Consider the following 25,019-nt stretch of genomic DNA (forward strand, 5'->3'; position numbering starts at 1 on the left):
AGATAGGATTTGTAAGGCACTTTAGAGAGAACTGACAAAAAAAATAAATTTACAAAATGTATTATAATTCATTAAAAACACCGTACATATAGAACAAGTTAGCAGAAAAGTCCTAGATCAGAAGTCACAACCACAGTATAATACATCTGTCTGCTATTATGTACTATATGTGTGGTGTTATTAATGAATTATAACACCTTTTGTAATTTTATTTTTTTGTCAGTTCTTTTTAATGTGGCTTAAAAATCCTTCTCTTTGCTGCTGGTTTTCATTAATTATTTTGGGATGTGGCACCCAATATAACTAGATTGGGCAACTTTAAATAAATTGTCTTTAATGCAATCAATGGTATGTTTCCTGAATTTTAAAAGGTCTCCTGAAGAAGCAAAACATTGCATAACACTTTGAGACCAAAGGGATCTCTCTTCCTATGTGCATCAGACATTGTGTTTCAAATTGATATTAACTATTATACCCTTTTTTGTATATTATTTAATACAATGCTGTATATGGGAACCTGTCTGTGAGGTTTTGAGACCCAATAACGGGAAACAGAAAATATGATATATTGTTTTATTCTTGTCTTTAAGTTTTGTATCCAATAAAATGTAACAGTTGTTATATTGGTGTTAGGATTTTCATGGTGCCATAAACTCTTTTGAATAATGATGTTTTTTCTTTTCTTTGTATCAATTTTCACATTGGGGATGTGGTGCACATTGCACCAAATGGCATCTATTTAAATTCATGGTTTAATATACTGTAGGTATGTGGGTAGGCAGAAAGGATAAGTGCACTTTATGTGAAAATACATTATTCCTTTGAAGTGACTTTGTCACTAGGATAAACAATTTCATAAAGAACAACAGTGTAAAAGAAGATGGCAGGGCCTGGCTTGGTGCTTGAAGAAAATGTCCGCTCACTGAAGGAGCCCCGGGAGGAACACGGCTCCACAATCCGCAAACAGGTCGCTTGGACTCAACAATGGGCAGATCCTCAAAGCTGAACCAGCACACCCGCTCACACAGATCCATGGTGACCCTCTCTGCTTCCCCTATCCCAGCTCTCTTCAGATCGCAGCCGGCCTCAAGGAGAAACATTCTGGCAGGCAAGATGGCGGCGACACACCACAAGGAGGACAGTAACGAGGAGTCGATACCAGCCTTGGAAAACTCGGTAAGATCCACAGCACACCATACAGATCATCCCCTCACTTATTCTGATATGACAGCAGTTGCAGCAGACATTAAAAATTTTTACTGTGTCCATATTGGATCTTAAAGCAGATCTTTTAATAGTAACTGACCAACTGACCACAGCAGAATGGCAGGGGAGACAGATGGGCAATGCCATTACAAGGCTAGAAGATATAGCGGTGACCCACTCTAAACACCTCATATCTATGAACAGACACTTAGAAGACCTCGAAAATAGGGGAAGGAGAAACAATATAAGAGTTAGAAGTGTCCCTGAAACAATAACACCAGACCAGATTAAACCAACCCTGCAGAAGATTTTTAACAGTATATTGGAAAGAGAACCTGACATGCACATTGAGTTTGATAGGGCACATAGAGCCCTACTTCGTCATGGCACTGATTCGGCACCTTCTAGGGACATTATATGCTGTCTCACAAACTTTGACCTGAAAGAGGAGATACTATCTAAGGCCAGACAAAATGATATCATTCTTCCTAATGACAGTAACATCAAATTATTTCAAGATCTCACGCCTATAACTTTGACCAACCTCAGGACCCTGCGACCTCTACTAGAGGTGGTAAAAGCAAATATTATACCTTACAGATGGTGATTCCCATTTGCGCTTCAAGTTGCAGCCTCAATTACTGAGATTTCCTGAAGACCTAGAAGACTTCTGTTGTGCTATACAAATACCTCGTACAGAAGTTTTTAAGCTGCCTGTTCCTACTTCCAGCTCTCCGATGTCACCTTGTACCCCTACTTAATAAAATTCTGCACAAGAAAAGTAGACATCTCAGGTCACCCACTCAGATTTCACCATCACCGAGAGCAAAACTCTCTAAAGTTAAAGAATTCACCTGATTACTACTACAATACTCACCTGAATGTTCACAATCTTCCTCCTGTCTTTAGTGGAGGAACTCACCTTCACCTCCTAGGTCACGATTGTTGCCTCTTTGAATACTGTTGTTGATTATACACTTAATTTATATTCTTATCTACTATGACTTTGTGTCAAGATTATAAGCTGTCCAATCCTACTTCCAGATCTCCAATGTCACCTTGTACTCCACTTAATAAAATACAGCGCAAGGAAAATAGATATCTCCGGTCACTCACTTTGGATCCGATTTTATCATCACCGAGAGCAAAACTCTCCAAAAGTTAAAGAATTCACCTGAATACTACTACAAGACCCACCTGAATGTTCACAATCTTCTTCCTGTCATTAGTGGTGGAACTTACTTTCACCTACTAGGCCACGATTGCCGCCTCTATGATTATGATAGTTGACCTTACAGTTTATTTCATAACCGTATCTACTTTTTGAGTACCTGTTACACTGAGGAATTGCCTCGGACCGGGGGGGGGATGGGAAGGAAATGTTTTGATGGGCCTGAACCCGGGGCCATGGGATGCATGGATATAATTCCCCATTTTGTTTGGCATCGAATTATTAGGTCTACACAGTGCCTTATAAGATGCGTGTCTCAAATGCATATACCCTATGCTGCTATTTCCATGTTTATGTTTGAACTGGGGGACTGGTTCTGCTGGATATGGATTGGGTGGAGGTGCATGGGGGCCAAGCAAAGGGGGCATGAGGGAACTCAGCTTGGGAGATACATTCTCTCTCTCCTCCGGACTCCCTCCCCATTCTTCCGTGCTCCACACACGGACACTATTGTTATTATGATTGCATAGATTATTTTAACATGATGTCAGCTATCATATTACATTAGGGCAATTATATCAAGATAGCGGAATGTGAGGAGATATTATTTGGTTGTAAGTTAGAGATTTGGATGTCTGATCAACCTGTATAACTGTCAGGGACTAGCTCCCTATTCACTTTTATGCTTTCCACTAGTTGTGTAGCTGTGAAACCTCCTGATCATAAGTGTATTAATTTTTTTACCCATTTTTCATTGGGCTAAGCCCTGCCATACTGTGGATGCTGTGCCTTATATAAGAAACAGAATCTCTAAGAATAGCTTCCCCCACCTCACCTTCTGACACTGAGACTTATTTTTAGTGTCAAATTCTCTGATACTTCTGTATTCCTTTACTGATCTCTCCCTCTCCCCCTCTCCCCCTCTCCCCCTCCCTCTCTCTCTCTCAAAAAAAAACTCTTTATTATTTTGCATAATTTTAAAGGACTTAACATCCCTGAGAGAAGATCAACTTTATTAAGAGAACAAAAAAAAAAACGAAACGCAAGATAGTCTTCCTTTATGAGACGCACTTTAAAACTGGCAAAATACCTAAATTAACTGTCAACGTTTTCACTAAAGCTTTTCATACAACAAACCATCTTGCAAAAACAAAAGGAGCTTCTATTCTGGTGAGCAGAGACTATGACTTTCAAGTGACAGACCAATTAATAATTCCAGAAGGTAGATATGTTTTCCTTAAAGGTTTTTTTGAAAGACAAACCTACTACCTTAGCAAATGTGCACTTCCCCAACACAGCACATATTTCTTTTTGTCAACACATTGTAGAAGAGTTAAAGTGGTTTGTCAATGGATGTTTGATCCTAGGCTGGGACTTTAACATTTCTCTCAATCCACTGCTAGATACATCCACAGGCAAAACTTGCGTATCATACAAAATCCTCAAGAGAATCAAATACATATTAATCTCTTTGATGTTGGTAGATACTTGGAGAACGGTGAACCCCAAAGGGAAAGATTTTACTTTTCATTCTTCCCCTCATGACCATTACTCGAGGATAGATTATCTTTTTATTTCCCAGAGAGATAGACTTAATATATTAGAAGCAAAAATAAGTATACAATCCTTTTCAGACCACAATCCAATATCTGTGACCCTTGACCATTCAGATCGAGCTTCAAAATAATGCTCTTGGTGATTGATTACTGATTACTGACCCTGAAATATTTAAATCAATAGAGGATGCGATCAAGACGTACTTTTTCCCTTAATAACAATACAGTGCCCACACCACTTGCTATCTGGGAGGCACATAAATGTGTCATTAGAGGTGAACTAGTGAAGTGGGGTTCCAGACGTAAAAAAGGAAAAAGAAATAAACAAACTCTCTAATAAGATTGCAAAATTGGAATCACTCCATAAGTATTCCCTATCCACCCAAACAGCAAAAGATTTATTAGAAACCAGAGAAGAACTAAGAAACCTCTTAGATAGACAATCCAAATGAGCACTTTATTTCAAAAGAAAGACACATTTTCTACGAACATGGTGATAAAAGCATAAAGTTTCTTGCTAGAGCCCTGAAGGATGCCAAGTCCCTTGAAAACATTTTCTGCATGAAAGCAGTAGATGAAAACATGGAGCATGCAACCGATAAAATTGCCAACAGATTTCAAGAATTTTATTCTAATTTATACAATCTACCACAGCAACACAAACCTGGCTCCCTTCAGGGTAATTGGGAACAAATCATACTAGACTTTCTTACCCAGAGCAATATGCCGAAATTAGTACCACAAGATGTTAATGCCCTTGAGAGAGATTTTTAGAAGAGGAATTGTTATTGGCGATTAAAGATCTTAAACAGGAAAAAGTCCAGGGCCAGATGGATTCACTTCTCAATATTATAAAGCTTTCACCAACTCTTCGAAATCACCACTTTTAGTGGCCCTTAATTCCTTGAACAGCAACATCAATATTTCCAAACCCTTCTTATCAGCCCACATCACCATCATTCCGAAGAAAAGAAAGATCCTACTGATTGCTCAAATTATAGACCAATTTCCCTTCTTATATAGACTTATAAACTACTAGCCAAACTTAGTGCTAATCGATTAAAGCCCTTACTTAAAACACTTATTGGACCAGAACAGATTGGTTTTATGCTTGGGAGGGAAGCAAGGGATAACATTATAAAAGCAGTTAATCTCATCTATAGGGCCAACGCAGCTGACATAAAAGGCCTACTTCTCTCTACAGATGCAGAAAAGGCTTTTGATGGGGTGGCATGGGATTATATGATGGCCACCTGTTCTCATATAGGTCTTAGTCAAAAAATGATGGCTTGGATCTCCTCACTATATCATGTGCCTTCTGCACAAATTAAAGTCATGGGGACTTTGTACAATAAGATCATCATTAAAAACGGTACCAGACAAGGCTGCCCCTTGTCCCCCTTGTTTTTCATCTTAATACTAGAACCTCTTATCCGCTCAATCAACGCTAATAAATCAATACAGGGATTCAATCTTAAGGGGAAAGAATATAAAACAGCTGCCTATGCAGACGATTTATTTTTTTCATCACTAGCCCACACACATCTATTCCAAACCTTTTACACACCTGTCAGACATATGGATATATCTCTAAGTTTAAACTAAATTACAATAAATCATAAGCACTCAATCTGACATTATCTAAGGAAGTTCTGGATAAGGCTCAGCAAAACTGCCCCTTTAAATGGGAAAAAAATGCATTAAAATATCTAGGGGTTTAGTTAACTCCATCATTAGACAGTTTATATAACCAAAACTTTAAACCTCTCCTTAAAAATATTGAAAGAGACCTCCAGGGAACAACTAAAAGATATATGTGGAGGCATTTTGCTTCCACAATGGTCATACCTCCAGCTTTGAGATGTTATACTTGCTAATAAAAAGAAACTTTCTTTTTTAAAACCCACTACGCAGTTGGAATCCATCTGTCTCAAGGGTGACAAGGTAAAAAAAAACACTTCTTTAGCATACTCTTGGCTACAAAACAAAACTAACAAACGGAAAGATTACTTTTACTCGAGAAGTAAAAGAACTCCCTAACGAAACACCTACTTAACGCTGTATAATCCTTGATCCCCAAATTTTAGAAGTCAACCAGGACTCCCGAAATTCGAGATTGGCTGCGAGAAGTGGAAAACATCCACCATATGGAAGAAACCATAGCTATGACTCAAGAATGCTTACCTAACTACCATAAAACTTTGTGTGCATGATATACCTTTATCTTCTCTGATCTATACAAGACTATCTTGGGTTCATACATATTTATAAATGCTCATAAATGACCAGAAATAACCAATATATTCAGACTTTGTTTATTGCAGTCCAATAGTTGCTCATTTAAACTTATTATCTCTCAAAAATCGATGATATGCTCATAACAAATTTTACATCGTATGCCCAATATATATTACTTTAATTATTTTTTTCATTGTGTTTTTGTTGGCTCTGTATGTATATGATATTTCTATACATTGTTAATCCTGTATTGATGCTTCAGTATGTATGGAACTATTGATCTTTGGATTGTTCTGTACAAGAAAAAAAACATTGTACTGTTTAAAAAAAAAAAAGAAGATGAAGATACAATTCTATATTCTATAAAAGAAGAACCCTATAAAAATATGTTAAATACTCACCTCATTGGCTGGTAGTGAGTTAAATCTTCACTCTCTTGCAGAACAAACGCTACTGCTAACCGACACTTCTCAGCATTTTTTGATATCTTCTCCCTTGCTGGCAATGTGGTTTTATCTGCCAGTTGCTACATCACAACTGTGTCTTGTAGTGATGTAGAAGATGGTAGGTGGAACCACAGAGAGCAGCAGGGGACACAATATACATTGTTTATTATTAAGGTACATTTTTGTTCAAATAAATAGTCTCTTTTTCATTTATTTTTTGTTTCTGATATTTATTATTTTTAAAATGTTATTGAATATGCATTGAAAGTTAAAACCAACTGTCTTTTTTAGAGTTTAAATATTATAATGAAAATAATATTATTAACTAAGTACATGTCTGAACACAACTGTATTTTCACAGCACTGAATGTATGGTATTTGAATGACATTTGTTCTGATCTGTTGTAAGGCAGCTAAATGTCTGCAAACCTACTGTTGCTATGTTACTGCATAATGCTGGCACTGTTAGAAGGCTGCAGATGTACACTTGCTCATTGTACAATACAGTATAGCATGCACAGATAAGCACCTTTCCCACCTGGCATCAGTTATTAGTCTCATCATGTCTCTAAACCCGTAGTATTCTGGCATCACACTGATGTTCCCACAGCTCCCCATCCTCAACACTGAGCTAGAAAGCCTGTGTCAATATATTTTTCAAATACATTACACTTTCAAATATTCTGTCACTAACACAACTAAGGCTGTACTGTGCATTTGATCAGATCATAAAAGTCATGCAATAGGAACACATTTCTAGAAACCTTTTTTTGCGATATATGAATCCAAAACAGAATACACAACACAAAACTAATGTTATGTATAATTAACAGCCAACAAGAATTTCCAAATCAGCCATGTACTGTAAGTCTAACAATAAAAAAAACAAAAACACACAGGCTTTTATCCACATAGATAGACCCTAGCAGATTATAAAGCTGTTCTGCTAAAAGATTTGAGAATCTTCACATGATTAATTGTGTGAATATTCATTTCAATTGTCTGAACATGTGCAGATGAAATAAGTAATCAGGGATTGACTTTTCACATGATTGAATAAAGTGAATATTCACACAAATTACTGCATGAAGATTCTCATCTTTTTTAGTAAATCAGCAATTTTGCTTCCATCCAGGAATACTAGAAGGATATGTTTATTTGGGGTCTGGATGCAGAGACTGGGATAATTTGCTAAAGTAATTGAGAATCTTCACACAATACGCTGTGTGAATATTTACTTCAATTATCCAATCATAACCAGATAAAATAAGCAAGCAGGACTTCAAATTTCTGATGATTTGATAATTTAAGTGAACATTCACACAATTTATTGTGTGAAGATTCTCGTTTACTAAATCAGCCTAAATTTACAACTTGTCAACAAGCATCTTAAAAAAAATGCTATGTAGATATCCAAAAATGTTATAAAGAGAAGTAAAGCTAGAGAAGAGGAGAATAAATGCATTTGGTGATTTACTCTTAATTAGCAGATTGGTTTTAGCTCTAAGGGGAAAATCCCTTTTAACAAGTTACTTGTTAAAGTGCTCAGTCATGTCTACAATTATTAACTACAGGCGTCTACAAAAACATTTATAAATTGGGGATAAATTTGCCTGTAGATCAAAATTATTTTGCATATTTCCCAGAAGAAATTGATTTAATAAGGTGGAATATTGCTTTCTGACAGAATAATATGTTTGTGATCAAGTCCAAACGGAATTCATATAAATGTATATATTTATATATATATAAATATATATATATATAAATACACACAGTATATATATATATATATATATATATATATATATATATATATTTGTTTTTCAATTGAGTTGTACAGTTTATAGATCATATTAATATCTTTGTCTAATTTTTTTACATCACAGAAACATAACATTTTAACAGGGGTGTGTAGAATTTTTATATCTACTGTATCCCAGAGTTGTTCTATTGGATTTAGGTCAAGCGAGCGTGGGGACCATTCAATGATATTAATTCCTTCATCCTCCAAGAAGTGCCTGCATTATCTTGCCACATGAGGCCGGGCATTGTTGTGCACCAGGAGGAACCCAAGACCCACTGCACCAGTCTAGGGTCTGACAATGGGTCCAATAATTTAATCCCGATAACTGATGGCAGTTAGGGTGCAATTGTCTAGCCCGTAGAGGTCTATGCATCCCTCCATGGATATGCCTCCCCAGACCATCACTGACTCACCACCAGAACGATCATGCTGAACGGTTTTACAGGCAACATAATATTCTCCATGGCTTCTCCAGACCCTTTAACGTCTGTCACATGTGCTCAGGGTGAACCTGCTCTCATCTGTGAAAAGTACAGGGTGCCAGTGGCGGACCTGACAATTCTGGTATTCAATGGAAAATGCCAATTGAGCTCTATGGTGCCAGTCAGTGACCACAGGGCCCATTAGAGGACATAGGACCCTCAGGCCTCCCTCATGAAGTCTGTTTCTTATTGTTTGGTCAGAGACATTCACACCAGTGGTCTGCTGGAGGTAATTGCTGAGTCCTGCTGATGGGTTAAGGACCTTTTACGGCCCTGTCCAACTCTCCTAGAGTAACTGCCTGTCTTCTGGAATCTCCCCCATGCTCTTGAGACTGTGCTGGGAGACACATCAAACCTTCTGGCAATGGCACGTATTGATCTGCCATCATAGAGGAATTGGACTGCCTGGGCAACCTCTGTCCAAGGTCCAGGTATCACCTCATGCTAACAGTAGTGACACTGACTTTAGCCAAATGTAAAACCAGTGAAAAACTGTCAGAAAAAATGTCAGTGGCCTCCATCTGTAAAACCATTCCTGTTTTAAGGGTCATCTCATTGTTGCCCATCTTGTGCACTTCTTGTTAATTTAATTAATGCCAAAGCAGCTGAAACTGATTAACAACCCCCTTTGCTATCTAATTGACCAGATTCATTTCCTAGGAGTTTAACTGACTTGATGCCATACTCTTAAAAAGTGTTCCTTTGTTTTTTTTTAACTATATATATATATATATATTTATAAATATATATATATATATATATATATATATGGCTTTTTTCTGTTTTTCTGGGCAGCACCTCTGCCAGGGAGCAAGACTTTTTTTCTCAATTTGTTTAATGCTGCAGTTTTGCGGAGTCAGTTGGTGGCCGCATATGCCAACACAGCTGCAGTTTTAAGAGAGTGGAAGACAGAGGGATATATGCTGCACTCCGCCTCTTCCTGTAGCAGATCGGATGCTCCTTTATTGTTGCCAGTGACACCAAGACTCCTGCCTTCTTACTGTTTGAGGAGACGAAGTACATTGTTTTTAGTAATTTTTTGTCAGTGTTGCTGCTGGATGAATATAGATGCTGCCTGGCTGTCTAAAAATGCTGCCTGAGTAAGGAGGATGTCTCTTGCTTGAGATGGGACTGTCTCTTTGCTGGATATGGGGACAGACTCCTGCTGGATATTGGGGATGTCTCTTGCTGAATATGGGGTTGTCTCTTGCGAGATATTGGAGATGTCCCTTGCTGGATATGGGGAATATCTCTTGCTCGATATGGGGAATGTCTCTTGCTGGATATTGGGGATGTCTCTTGCTGGATATTGGGGATGTCTCTTGCTGGATATAGGGCTGTCTCTTGCTAGATATGGGGATGTCTCTTGATGACTATGGGGCTGTTTCTTGCTAGATATGGGGGATGTCACTTGTTAGATATGGGACATGTCTCTTGTTGGATATTGGGCATGTCTCTTGTTGGATATTGGGGATGTCTCTTGCTGGACATTGAGATGTCTCTTGCTGGACATTGATATGTCTCTTGCTGGACAATGGGATGTCTATTGCTGGATCTAAGACTGTCTCTTGCTGGATATTGGGGGTTTCTCTTGCTGGCTGTAGGGCTGACTCTTGCTAGTTATGGGGCTGTCTCTTGCTGGATATATGGGACTGTCTCTTGCTGGATATATGGGACTGTCTCTTGCTGGATATGGGGGATGTCTCTTGCTGGATATGGGGATGTCTCTTGCTGGATCTAAAACTGTCTCTTTCTGAATATTGGGGATGTCTCTCGCTGGATATGGGGACTGTCTCTTGCAGGATATGGGAATGTCCCTTTGCTGGATATGGGGGATGTCTTGCTGGATTTTGGGGACTGTCTCTTTGCTATATATTGGGAATGTCTAATAATTCTGCATGGATATGGGGCTGGATATGAGCCTAACTCCTTGCTGGATATGGGCCTATCTCTTTGCTGGATATGGAGATGTCTCTTTCTGGATATGGAGATGTCTCTTTCTGGATATGAGCCTGTCTCTTGCTCGATATAGGTCTGTTTTTTGCCGGATATATGGCATGTCTCTTGATGGATATCAGGATGTCTCTTCATGGATATGGGGCTGTGGATATGAACCTGATACATGGGAATGTCTCTTGCTGGATATAGAAATGTCTCTTGCTGGGTATGGTGCATTTGTTTTTGCTGGATATATTGGCCTGTCTCTTGCTGAATATAGGTCTGTCTCTTGCTGGATATGCGCCTGTCTCCTTGCTGGATATGGGCCAGTCTCTTTGTTGGATATGGGGCTGGCTCTTGCTGGAAAAGGGTATGTCTCTTGTTAGATATGGGACTGGCATTTGCTAGATATACAGGGATGTCTCTTGCTGGATATGGGGGATTGTCTCTTTTCTAGATTTTAGGGATGTCTAATAATACTGCATGGGTATGGGCCTGTCTCTTTGCTGGATATGGGCCTGTCTCTTGCTGAATATGAGCCTGTATCCTTGCAAGATATGGGCCTGTCTCTTTGCTGGAAATGCGGATGTCTCTTGCTGGATATGGGGCTGTTTTGTTCTGGATATTTGAGTATGTCTCTTGCTGGATATAGGGCTGTCTTTTGCTGGATATGTGTGCATGTATCTTGCTGGATATGGGGATGTCTAATAATGTTGCATGGATATGAGGCTGTCTCTTGCTGGATATGAAGGATTTTGCATTGATGGATATGGGGCTGTCTCTTGCTGGCTATGAGCCTGTAACTTTGCTGGATATGGGCCTGTCTCTTTACAGGATATGGAGATGTCTCTTTGATGGATATGAGGCTGTCTCTTGCTGGATATTGGGGACTGTCTCTTGCTGGATATTGGGGATGTCTAATAATGTTGCATGGATATGGGGATATCTCTTGTTGGATATGAGCCTGTCTCCTTGCTGGATATGGGGCTGTCTCTTTGCTGGATTTGGGGCTGTCTCTTTGCTGGACATGGACCTGAATATTTGCTTGATATGGGCTGGAAGTGCCTCTGCGCTTACTTTGCTAAGTGCTGGATATTTCTAATGTTTTGTACATTTTACTATATTGCTTCTTATTAACAAATGTCATACAAATGACTTGTATAGCCCCCCCAAATTATACTTGGTTCCCCAGTTCTCTGGGCAGTGCTAGGAGGTGTGTAGGGATGGAGACAAGGGGCACTCCTAGAGGGCCGGTTCTAGGGGTAGAGGGCAGAGACAGGCATGATCTAGGGGAGAGGGGTGAGTCAATGATCATGAGAACAGTGAGGAATCATCCCAGAACTACACATGAGGATCTTGACAATGATCTCCAGGCAACTGGGACCACAGTCACCAAGAAAACAATTGGCAACACACTACACCAACAAGGATTGAAATCCTGCAGTGCCCGCAAGGTCCCTCTGCTCAAGAAAGCACATGTCCAGGCCCATCTGAAGTTTGCCACAGAACATCTGAATGATGCAGAGGACTGGTTGAAAGTGTTGTGGTCAGATGAGACCAAAATTGAGTTCTTTGGCATTAACTCAACTCGCTGTGTTTGGAGGAGGAGGAATGCAGCCTATGACCCCAAGAACACCATCCCAACTGTCAAACATGGTGTTGGAAACATTCTGCTTTGGGGGTGTTTTTCTGCTAAGGGGACAGGAAACTGCTCGCATCAAAGGGACGATGCAATGGGCAATGTACCATCAAGTCTTGGGTGAGAACCTTCTTCCCTCAGCCAGGGCATTGAAAATGGGTCATGGATGGGTGTTCCGGCATGACAATGACCCAAAACACACGGCCAAGGCAACAAAGGAGTGGCTTAAGAAGAAGCACATTAAGGTCCTGAAGTGGCCTAGCCAGTCTCCAGACCTTAATCCGATTGAAAATCTGTGGAGGGAGCTGAAAGTTCAAGTTGCCAAATGTCAGCCACCAAACCTTAATGACTTGGAGAGGATCTGCCAAGAGGAGTGGGCCAACATCCCTCCTGAGATGTGAGCAAACCAGATGGCCAGCTACAGGAAACGTCTGACCTCTGTGATTGCCAACAAGGGATGTGCCACCAAGTACTAAGTCATGTTTTGTTAAGGGGATCAAATACTTATTTTCCTCATGAACATGCAAATCGGTGCACAATTTGTTAGAAATGCATTTCTTTTGCATTTTTTGTTGCTATTGTGTTTCTCAGTGCTACAATACAGCAACCATTCAATTTTTAGACTGATCATTCCTTTGTGAGTGGGCAAACATTCAAAATCAGCATGGGATAAAATACCTTTTTCCTTCACTGTGTATATATATATATATATATATATATATATATATATATATATACACACTTCTCACAAAAGTTAAAGAAACACTTTTTAATCAGTATATAGCATCAATTCAGCTAAACTCCTGGGATATTGATCTGGTCAGTTAAGTAGCAGAGGAGGTTGTTAATCAGTTTCAGCTGATTTGGTGTTAATGAAATTAACAACAGGTGCACTAAATGTGTAACAATGAGATGACCTCCAAAACAGGAATGGTTTTACAGGTGGAGGCCACTGACATTTTTTCCCTACTCATCTTTTCTGACTGGTTTTCTCTATTTTTGCATTTAGCTAGAGTCAGTGTCACTACTGGTAGCATGAGGAGATACCTAGACCCTACTGACGTTGCACAGGCAGTCCAACTCCTCCAGGATGGCAAATAAAAATTGGCAGAAGGTTTGCTGTGTCCCCCAGCACAGTCTCAAGAGCATGGAGGGAATTCCAGCAGACAGGCAGTTACTCTAGGAGAGCTGGACAGAGCCGTAGAAGGTCTTTAACCCATCAGCAGGACTGGTATCTGCTCCTTTGTGCAAGGAGGAACAGGATGAGAACTGCCAGACATGGCATGAGGGCCCAACATCTTCTAGTGGGCCTACTGCCTGACCCCATAGAGCTTAATTGGCATTTTCCATTGAACACCAGAATTGGCAGGTCCGCCACTGGAGCCCTGTGATTTTCACAGATGAGAGCAGGTTCACCCTGAGCACATGCGACAGATGTGAAAGGGTCTGGAGAAGCTATGAAGAATGTTATGCTGCCTGTAACATTATTCCACATGACCGTTCTAGTGGTGGGTCAGTGATGGTCTGGGGAGGCATATCCATGGAGGCATGCACAGACCTCTACGGGCTAGACAATGGCACCCTGACTGTAAGCAGTTCCAGGAGGATGAAAGAATTGATACCATTGAATGGCCCCCAATCTCGCCTGACCGAAATCCAAAAGAACACCTCTGGGATATCATGTTTCGGTCCATCTGCCAGGTTGCACCTCAGACTGTCCAGGAGCTTAGTGGGGCCCTGGTCGAGATCTGGGAGGAAATACCCCAAGAAAAAAGCCATCATCTCATTAGGAGCATATTGTCAGGCATGCATACAAGCACCTGGGGACCATACACACTACTGAATACCATTTTGAGTTGCTGCAATTAAATTTCAGCAAAATGGACTAGACTGCTGCATCATTTTTTCACTTTGATTTTTGGGGGGGTCTTTGAATTCATTCCTTTGTAGGTTGATAATTTTCATTTTCATCAAACGATGGGGCTTCCTTACGTTCCAAACACATTAGCCAGTCCATATCAGTATAGATATCCAGCTTTATATTTTTCCCCATTGAGATCTGATGTATTTCCAAAGTGTTCCTTTACTTTTTTTTAGTAGTTTGTGTGTGTGTAAGCACAGTGGCTAAGTAGTTAGCACTTCCGCCTAGCAGCACTAGGATTTGAATCCCAACAACATGTTCTCCCTGTGTTTGCGTGAGTTTCTTCCTATACTCCAAAGACATGCTGGTAGGTAGATTGGCTCTAGTATGTGTATGTTTGAATGTAAGTTAGGGACCTTAGATTGTATACTCTTTGAGGGTTAGGGACTGATATGAATGTACAATATATGTAAAGCACTGCATAAATTGAAGTACCTGAAATAAATAACAAATATATAAAACATATGATGCTAGAGGGGTCTGCCCATGTGTTAGCACTTGAGATTTCCAATCAAAACTTTGCAAACTGCTATTTACTTACAGCAAATTTTGCATAAAAACATTGGTTTTCATATACAATACTACAATACATGTTCAAGGTAGCAAACTACATTTTCTCTCTCTGACAACCTGCATTATCTCCCTCTGACCAGTCTCTACTGTTCCTACACAGAAAAAAAAAAAATATATATATATATATATATATACATATATATATATAAATAATGAAAGAAACATGTTCATCAACTTGTCAACTGATTTAAGCTCCATGCACACTGGGCATTTTGAGAATGCTGGAAACATTAGCTGTGTAAAGTCACGTTAAAAACGTGCGTTTTTCAGCGTTTTTTGCATTAGCTTTTAGCGTTGTTTTGCTACGATTACCAGCGTTTTGCCGTATTTTTGTGCATTTGCATATTTAGCAGTTTTTAGCAATTTTTTTTGCTCAAAAAAAGTCCAAAAACACCGGTTTGCGGTGTTTTACCACGTTTTGCCACATTTTTCAGCATTAGAGCAATTTTACAGCAACTCCTCTAGAAACCCACTAGTTCTGGGTTTTTTTCCAGCCATAAAACGTCCCAGCCAAAAAACTTTGATTACAGTCTATGTGTGCATGAACACATAGGATAACATGCTGGGGGGTTTACTGGCTGTAGAAACAAATGTCAATAGCCAAAAACAGCAGCTGTAAAAATGTCAAATGTGCATGAGGACTAAACATTAAACAAAACAAAAAAAAAACAAAAACATTTCAATGCCTGAATTTTTCACTGTCGCATGTCATGCCTAGCTTTCACTGAAAAAAAAGTAAAGATCTAATAGAAATTCATTATAGTAACTAAATTTAATTCTGAATAAATTTCCACATTTCACTTACAATGTTATCATTATCAACTGGTTCAACAGGAAACTTTTGTTAAAAAGTACAGTTTCCACCTCTTTTTCTGTTGCTTCATTTTGTATTGGGTGAATAGGTAAGTAGCAGAATAATATCTTACAATATTACCCTACCTTTTAACATGGAGCATAAAGGGTTTGGAAAAGCCTGGTGCCCATCAGCAGTGAGCTGGTATTTTGAAACTGGGGAGCTATAGGACTGTAGGCAGTATTCTTTATTCTATAACAATAAAAGACCACAACTCTTATTGTTTGATGCTAACTTGGCCACAACCATTTTATTATTGGTGTAAATATCATTCTTTATAATAACTCTTTATTTTTACATATTAGCTTACTAATAATTGTAAAACATTTTTACTTAAATTAATATTACTCAAAACCCCAACTTAGTCACTACGACTCACGCTGTACTTATTAACACAACACTTATCAACCATACGTATTAACCATACAGCTTTTTGCAATTAACATAATTACGTAATCTACCATCATTTAATATGATACTTACCAATAATAATTGGCCGCAACGAAAAAAGGGGTGAGTGGGAGGGGAGCACCACAGAGATGCCTCCCAGGTTTCTGTTTTTCTGTTAACGGACCCCCCTTTTGTAGCCCTTTCCACTCTCCAATTCTTCTCCCTTTTGGTCACTTTTTCTTCCAGGAATGTCCAGGTGTAGTGGGGGGCTAAAAACTCCCATTTTCTAGAATCTTCCCCATTATATTAGTATACCATGAGGGGGCTTAAAACAGTCCAGGTGTAGTGCGGGGCTAAAAATTCCTATTTTCTAGAAGCTTCCCCATTATATTAGTATATCATGGGGGAACTTGAAACTTTAATGTTTTTTTTCTCCTCCTCACACCAATGTGGAGGGTCTAAAAACACTACTGACCTTCTAGAATGTTCCCCCACTGTATAAAAACAGTATAAATACAGTGGGGGGACTTGAAACTTTATTTCATCTGCCACAGTCCCATAAGAAAAGGGGGGACCCTATTAAATCCCCCTTTTCTTTTCCTATGGGACTGTAGGCAGTGTTCTTTATTCTATAACATAAAAAGACCACAACTCTCATTGTTTGGTGCTAACTTAGCCGCGGCCATTTCATTATTGGTGTAAATATCATTCTTTATAATAACTCTTTATTTCTACATATTACCTTACTAATAATTGTAAAACATTTTTACATTAATAATTAATATTACTCAAAACCCCAGCTTAGTCATTACGACTCAAGCTGTACTTATTAACACAACACTTATCAACCATACCATTAGACAGGGGGGGTAAACAAACCCCACCTTTCACTCAACCACCCGCACCACGGCCAATTCGATACATGTATGAAGGTCAGCATTCAATATATCTAAACCTATATCATATAAATGTATGCCACCATCTCTCTACAGATTAATTAAACCACCTTCAAATTCCAAATGACGATAGGAAAACCCATTAACCAGCCTCATACCTTTAGGAATAGCTCTATTAATTCTCTTACACATTTTTTCAAATGGTTTAATTGACAATGTCTCCAACCAGCGCAAATCTGGTATTATTTCTGAGAAAACGATTACCATCTTTGGATAATAGGAGTGTAACAACTGAACATCATATCTTTTATGTGAAATATCAAGTCCAAAGTTTTAACTTGCCCTATGTCATTTCCCCCAAATCCGACCAAAGCATACATCACTGTCCACTCCAAAATACCAGAAAGTGGTCATGGTTCAGTCCTAGAGATTCAGAGTATACTCTGTTGGCAGCTTGTGCATGTGCCCAATAGACGAAGGAATGTCCCAATATCCAGACCACCAGAGCAACACCTAAAATAATTTAATGGTAAGAATAAGGCCTGATTTATTATTTAAAACAATTTGATTTCCATCTTGCAATTTTTTTTAATAATCGTCTCATCTAAACCTAATCTAGAAGCTTCTGTGGCTGCTCCTATACAAAATGAATGAGATAATATTTTTATGTGAGACAATTCCAATTTATAAAAAAATTTCTTAAGCACCTTAATACATTTCTATTTTGTGGGAGGAGAACCATCAGCATGTATAAAAAACACAGTACTTGAGGGAGGTCAGAGTTGCAAATAATCCTTCATCCGAGCTACAGGACAACTTGGTGAACCACTTACTGTAACTAATTAAGCCTTTGCCAAGCCGTTTTTGATTTACCAATGAAAAAATCATCATGAACAAACATATCTTAATACTGCAGTCCAGAATGATAGTTCATACTAGCAGCAAGTAATTCAGAAATTCTTAACGCTGCAAAAAAGGCCAAAGAAAAGACAGATCTAAACAATATGGATTCAAAATGGGAAAAACACACACTAGATGTAGCGTAACCCAAGCGCTCCAGCAACTGAGGGGTAATTGCCCATCTCAAAACCACATTAAAATGTCTTTTCTTGTAACCTTTTAAAGCCTGTCGTACTTAAAAGAAACTTAAAAAAGGGGGCAAATCCCACAGTTTTAGAAAAAATTATATGCCCGCAATCGTTTCATATACATGAGTCCAGGAATATCCATTTTGTAGTAAATAAGAATGTTAAGAAAAAAAATATTAACGGTTCAGAGAACTTTCAGGAGTAGAATCCAGAAAACATAGCCAACCTAGTCAGGCCAACCCATATCCAGCCATTGTTGAAGGAGCCAAAGAATTTTTAATATATTTAGTAATGCCAATTAAATGAGATCCCAGAAATGAGGAGGACAAGCTATACCGACTGTGTCCCCATCTGGATATAATGTGATGAATTCTGTCATCTGAAAGCAGGACAAAGAATCCACCAGAACCTTACTTTTACCAACAACATGTTTGGCCCTTAACCAAATATTCAAATTAAGACACTTGAAAATTAAATAGCGCATTACGATGATAACAGGTGTGGATTTAGAAGAAAGACAATTTATAGCACACATAACGCCTCTGTTATCTGTACTTAGAATAATATGCCTGTTCTGAAAAAAGGACCCCCCTAATTCAACCATAACATCTACTGGGAAAAGTTCAAGCAGGACTATGTTCTTTATATAGCCCTTCAATCTCCATTTAAAATACCAGAGTTCAGCACACTAATGTGTACGCCAAATGGCTGCAAAACCAAGAGACCCAGCAGCATACGTGAAAAGCTGCATGTCAGCATCAAAAACAAAATCTTGTTGCCAGACTGTCCTCCCATTAAAGTATTCCCGCATGTCGTGGGACACCCAAATGTGAGAGGATGGAGATTTAGACCCTGACATAGCCAGATAAAGTCTCTGAGAATTCTCCTGATAGGCAAAATCTTTATGGCAAAAGCCAAGAGCCCCAGAAGAGATTGCAATTCTTTCAGGGTTACTTTCTTTTTCTGAACCAAGAGAATAAGTAAACATTTGATCCACAATATTTTTTCAGCTGGGGACCTGAATTCCATATTCAAAGTGTCAATAGTGATACCGAGAAAGTCCAAACAACACAAGGGTAAAAACGTTTTTTCATTCACAAGCGGAATTCCAAAGCTATCACAAAGATAAGAGAAAAGCAGTTGATAATTGACTGCAGCCATCAGTTCCAGCTGGGCCCAAAAAAAAGGAAATCATCAAGGTAAAGAATCAACGAAGTAGAACCCAACACCTGAGAAGTTACCCATTCCAAGAAAGTAGAAAAAGCCTCAAAATAAAAACATGAGATGGAACAACCCATTGGGAGGCAATTATCAAACTAGAAGAAATCCTGAAAGAAAATACCTAAAGCATTAAAACAGCTAGGGTGTACCAGCAACAATCTAAATGCAGATTTGATGTCCGCTTTAGCCAAAAAGTGCCCCTGGAACCAATTGCCTAAGTTTCCGTAATGCATCCTCGAAAGAAGCGTAACACATGGAAACAATCTCCGAACAAATCTGGTCATTCAAGGAATTCCCTTTTGGAACGGTGAATTAACCTGTATTCATTGGGCTAATTTTTTGGGATAATACCTACCGGAGGGATTAAAAAATCGCAAAAAGGCGGAGAAGAAAATGGGCCAGCCAATCTATCTGCTTGCAATTCTTTAAACAATTTTTTGGGCACAATATTATGCAACCCATCCACAGATTTTAGATTGGGAACTATAGTACAACCTACTCCAGTGAAAAATGGTAAAACAAAACCAACTTGAAAACCACTAAAAAGCATTTGAGCCATCCATTTGTTTGGATAGGTTCGTAACCAGGGGCAAACTGACCATTTGGAAACTCGGGCACTGCCCGAGGGCCCGGGGTCAGTAGGGGGCCCCATGTGATGCCCCTGGTACCTTTTTTCATAGGCTATTTTGAGTTTGGGCAAGGACACAGGGGCCCCATGATCCCCTATTGCCCAGGGGCCCCATGAGTTGTCAGTCCGCCCCTGTTCGTAACCACAGTCGAAGTGCGTCCAGTTTCACTGGAGACAGTGCCTTTAAAAAAGACTTCCCTACCCAATTGTTGTTGATTATTGGCCAGTTTTTTTAAACATTTGGCAATGGGATGTGCTCCGGAACAAAAGGCACACACATGCAGATATTTACAGGAAACTGGTGATTTGCAGATTGCACCATTGTAGGAAAACAAAGTCCCTTCCTGTAAGGGGCATAGGTGGCGGGGGTGGTAGGCCGTGGTTTCACAAAGGTTGATTATTGGGGTAGAAAAAGTTTAAGCCATAATCCCACATCTTTAGTACCCCACTGCAAGGAAAAGAGTCATCATACACAAATTAAGAAATTACACCAAAATTTTGATATGCTTTCAGTATAATATCAATGTGGTGAAAAAGACTAGATACTTTTCGCACATCACACTAGAAAAAATGCAAAATGCCTGAAGCCAATTGTTAAAAGAACTAGCCACCGGCCTCCTATGATCCTCTTCCGATCTATCCTCTTTTTAATCCGATTTACTAAGATATTCCTTAGAACAAGGAAGCAGGGAAAAGACATAAAAAAAAATCACCCTGCCATATTTTTTCTTTAACTCCACTAGAGAGGTGAAACCCAAGTAGCGAAATAAAACATGGCAAAGATTTCTTTAAACAAGACTCAGGCACATTAGGTTTGGGAATTACTGCTACTGTGGCAATGTCATCAATAGTACGAATGTCATTATCAAAAGACCCACTAGATGGCGACCAAACAACTGCCGCAGTATTAGCAATATTCCTTTTCGAATTTACAACAGTATTAACATTAGCCTGTTTAGATAAATCCTGAACTAACTGAACTAATGTGGCAGTAATGTCCGTTATGACTATTATATTTTGCAACTCACCTGCCTTATATGTTCCCATGGTAACCACTGTTGGTTGCACCTGTGTCGCAGAAACGACCACAGGGATGGGCCGGGTGTCTGTAACTGATGAGAGATGTCCAGGACCCAGATCATCAGTATTGGACTCTGCCTCAACTTCTGCCATCATCGCCACTACATCCGCTACTGCTGTATCTTCAGTGAAGGCTTCCTCTGCCATACAAAATGAAGGCAGAATTGTATTGGATAATAAAATTGCTTGTGAGCGCAAGGTAAATAAAGCAGCTGGCATTAAAGGCAAAACCTCTTAACCTCAAACAAGTCCAATAAATATAAATGCAGCGCTAAAAGAGGTAATAATGAAATGATGAGAATCAATAATAATAATGATAATAATATTGATATTAATAAAAGTGGGGCTGTAGAGCGCTAAAAAAGTGCTGAAATGTAGATGGTGAACCTTCATGAAATGACGCATACAGCTAGTACAGGCAACTAGTATAAAGTGACTGAAGTGCGTTATTAAATCCACAAAATGCAAAAGTCCAAAATATAAAGGTGATCCGTGATCCGTGCTGGTGATCTCTGTGACGTGGACTAGGATTATGAATGCACTCACCAGAAGCGCAAAAGATATGCGCATATATATATATATATATATTATCCAGCTATGGTCATCTGGATATGGGCAAGGATGGCGGAGTCATCTGGTATACCATAGGCACACAGGGCAACTCCAATCACTCACAGGACACTCTCAGCTTGCAGGGACAGCTCCAAGTAAGTGTCAGACCACCGGATCCATAACATCAAGCAATGGGAATATCTCCACCTTGGAGGCTCGTATGAACCAAGCCAGAGACATATGAAGCACTAATAGTGTAGTATTTTATTAATCAGAAGTTTGGTAATAAAGCAAAAAAGTATGAGTACTCACATGTATATAAAAGTAATTTAAAATGGCCGCCGGCCTTCCATGCGGCCGTCTGCGGCGTGACGTCACTATGGCAGGCTCCTCCTTGATGCGTTTTGTGCCCGAGCACGTTATCAAAGGGATGAGCCCGCCATCCCGATGTCTATGTTTAAATAGTCTCACGCACATGTGCAGACGGATGCCATATTAGTGAACCGCGCATGCACGAGCGGGACGGACTGGTGGGAAGGACACTATGTCCTCATCCGCCGGGTAAGAAAGATGTAATGCATTATTGACCAGTTAGGGATGGAATATAAACAATTATTACCACTAAGAGGAATGAATCTAGCAACAAGAGATGAATTTAATAGGTCCCAGCCACCATTTTAATGGAGACCAACAGGGGTGGACAAGATCATAAAGGTCACAAGACTAACGGCCGCCATCCTAATGAAGACCAACAAGCGGCAAATAAGCCTCCATATTGTTGTGGACCCAATTACATGTAAAAGGCCAAGATGGACTACAAGTCACAGCCAATACACATTGGATACAACAAATATAAATAGCAGAAGTAACATAACCCCAATAGTCAATAAAAAGATGCAACATATAATCATACCACAGAGAATAATTACAAAATAAAGGAGTGCTGAAAAAACACAATAAAAATATGTACAATAAAATAAAACATTAATCATGTATATTCATACTAAAATAAAAGTATATAAATTGAGTCTAAAAAATGAGAACAAACAGGACCAATATCCATAAAAATGTATAAACTTGTAAAAACAAGTCAAAACAGTATTTCTATTAAGAAGTGTAATAAAATGAATATAAATATAAAAAATAAAAAAAAGAGGATGATAATAAGGATTATTCTAACATGTATAAAATTAAAAATGACCTGAATATATAAAATCTGGATCATATAAACGCATTCTGATTCAATGCATCCAAAAAATAACATAAAATAAATATATCAAAAAGGTGTAAGGAAAAAACTTAATCACATAAAAGTGAACTAAAATGAATCTCAATCACCTAGAGTTAAGAGATAAAAGCACAGATATAAACGCTTAAAAAGTTAAATTTGTTTGAATACATAATGGATGAGTAAAAATTATAAAAATTATAAAAATGAAAAATTACAAAAAAATTGGAAAAAAAGTTGTATAATCCAAAAAGAATTCAGCTATTCTCAATGAAGCAATTTATATCTAAATCAATGTTTAAACCATTTGGAGATAAGGATCACATTTCAATGATCCACTTGGTCTCTCCAATTGAGAGACTGCCCTCCATTTGTGGCCTCCTCTCCACTGAGGTTTAATAATGTCAATCCCTGTAATTTTAATTGAGTAGGGTCTCTAAAATGGTGATCTCTAAAATGTTTGGAGAGGGAATGCTCCTTGAAGCCTCTCTTAATATCATAGATGTGCTCCCTGAGCTCTCTTACTCTCCTGGTGGTTCTACCAATGTACTGTTTTTACATGGGCATTCCAATAGGAAGACCACATGTGTACTATTGGTTTTTATATCTTTAAATCCCACATCACATTCTGCATTATCATATAGATTCTCAAACCTGTTATAAGTGGGAATGTTATATCCACTATTTCCATTTCTGGGTGTGTTTTTATGTTGTGGTTGTGAACCTCTTCTTGGGGTATTAAATAGTCTTTGTGGGCCTTGTGGTCTAAAAATTCCCATATTGCTGCTAGCAACTGTATTTGATTTGATTGAAAAAGGATATGATGAAGGTTTAATAAACAAGAAAGAGAAGGACTTTTTATGTCCTGTCACCCCAAGACTTCCTGTACTCTACTGCTTTAACGAGATCCATAAAGACCCTGTTTGTCCCCTGGGAAGACCTATTGTAAGTGGGATTGGCTCACTTGGCTCCCGTATCGAATATGTCGATTTTTTTCTGCAACCATTAGTCACCACCACTCCCGCATATTTAAAAGATACAAAGCAAGTGTTGATTGACTTGAAAGATGTAAAGACTAACACCTCCACATATCTAGTAACAGCCAACGTTCTGCTCTGTATTGTAATATTAAGCATACAGATAGTATGAAAGCTGTTGAATTTTATCTCAATATGGCTACAGATATACCTGGATGTCAAAAAGCTTTGATTCTAGATTTAGTGAATTTCGCTATGCATCACAATTATTTTTGGTTTAACCATAAGTTTTATCTCCTGACTACTGGGGCTGCCATGGGGGCAAAATTTGCCCCAAGTCTAGCGAATTTATTTATGTCCAGGTGGGAGGAGGACCTCATCTATTCTAGAGAGTGCCCCAGCCCCCTTGTCTTTTATCACCACTATATTGATGACATTTTTCTTTTATGGCAAGGTGACGAATTTTCTTTAATACATTTTGTTAACACTTTAAATTTTAATGACCTGAATATTAAATTAACTTTTCAATACGAATTTACGGAGATTAATTTTCTCGATTTAACTTTAATAAATAGCAGCACAAAGATTATGACTAAAACATACTTCAAAAGCACAGATAGAAATAGCTTTTTACCTACCGACAGCTGCCACCACCCTATGGGTTAAAAATATTCCTAAAGGTCAATTCCTTAGGATATGGAGAAATTGTGCGAATATTAATTACTTCCAAACGGAGGCAGAAATTTTCAAAAATAGATTTCTAGAGAAAGGCTATGACACCATATCTTTAGACAACACCATTAAAGAAGTTGGAGCTAAAACAGACTGGACCTACTATATCAATGGGTATACGAACGCTAGGTAGTGCAGGGAAAAAGCAGCTGACAAAGGCAAAACCTCTTAACCTACATAAAATCTAATAAATACATGCAGCGTTGAAAATCAAATAAAACATAGAATATAAGCAGATACATTTGCACTGTGGAGCGCTAAAGCTATATTAAAGTGTACATCTGCAGACCTTAGCTGTGCAGGTAGTGACCTTAATAATATGAATAAGCACATAAGTCCCAAACTCTATATTGAGGTGAAAATTGTGACTCCAGTGATGTGAAAATGAGTGTACATT

The sequence above is a fragment of the Staurois parvus genome, unplaced genomic scaffold (assembly GCF_062004578.1).
Source record: "Staurois parvus isolate SC_StPar_1 unplaced genomic scaffold, SC_StPar_1.0 ptg000153l, whole genome shotgun sequence".
NCBI lineage: Eukaryota > Metazoa > Chordata > Amphibia > Anura > Ranidae > Staurois > Staurois parvus.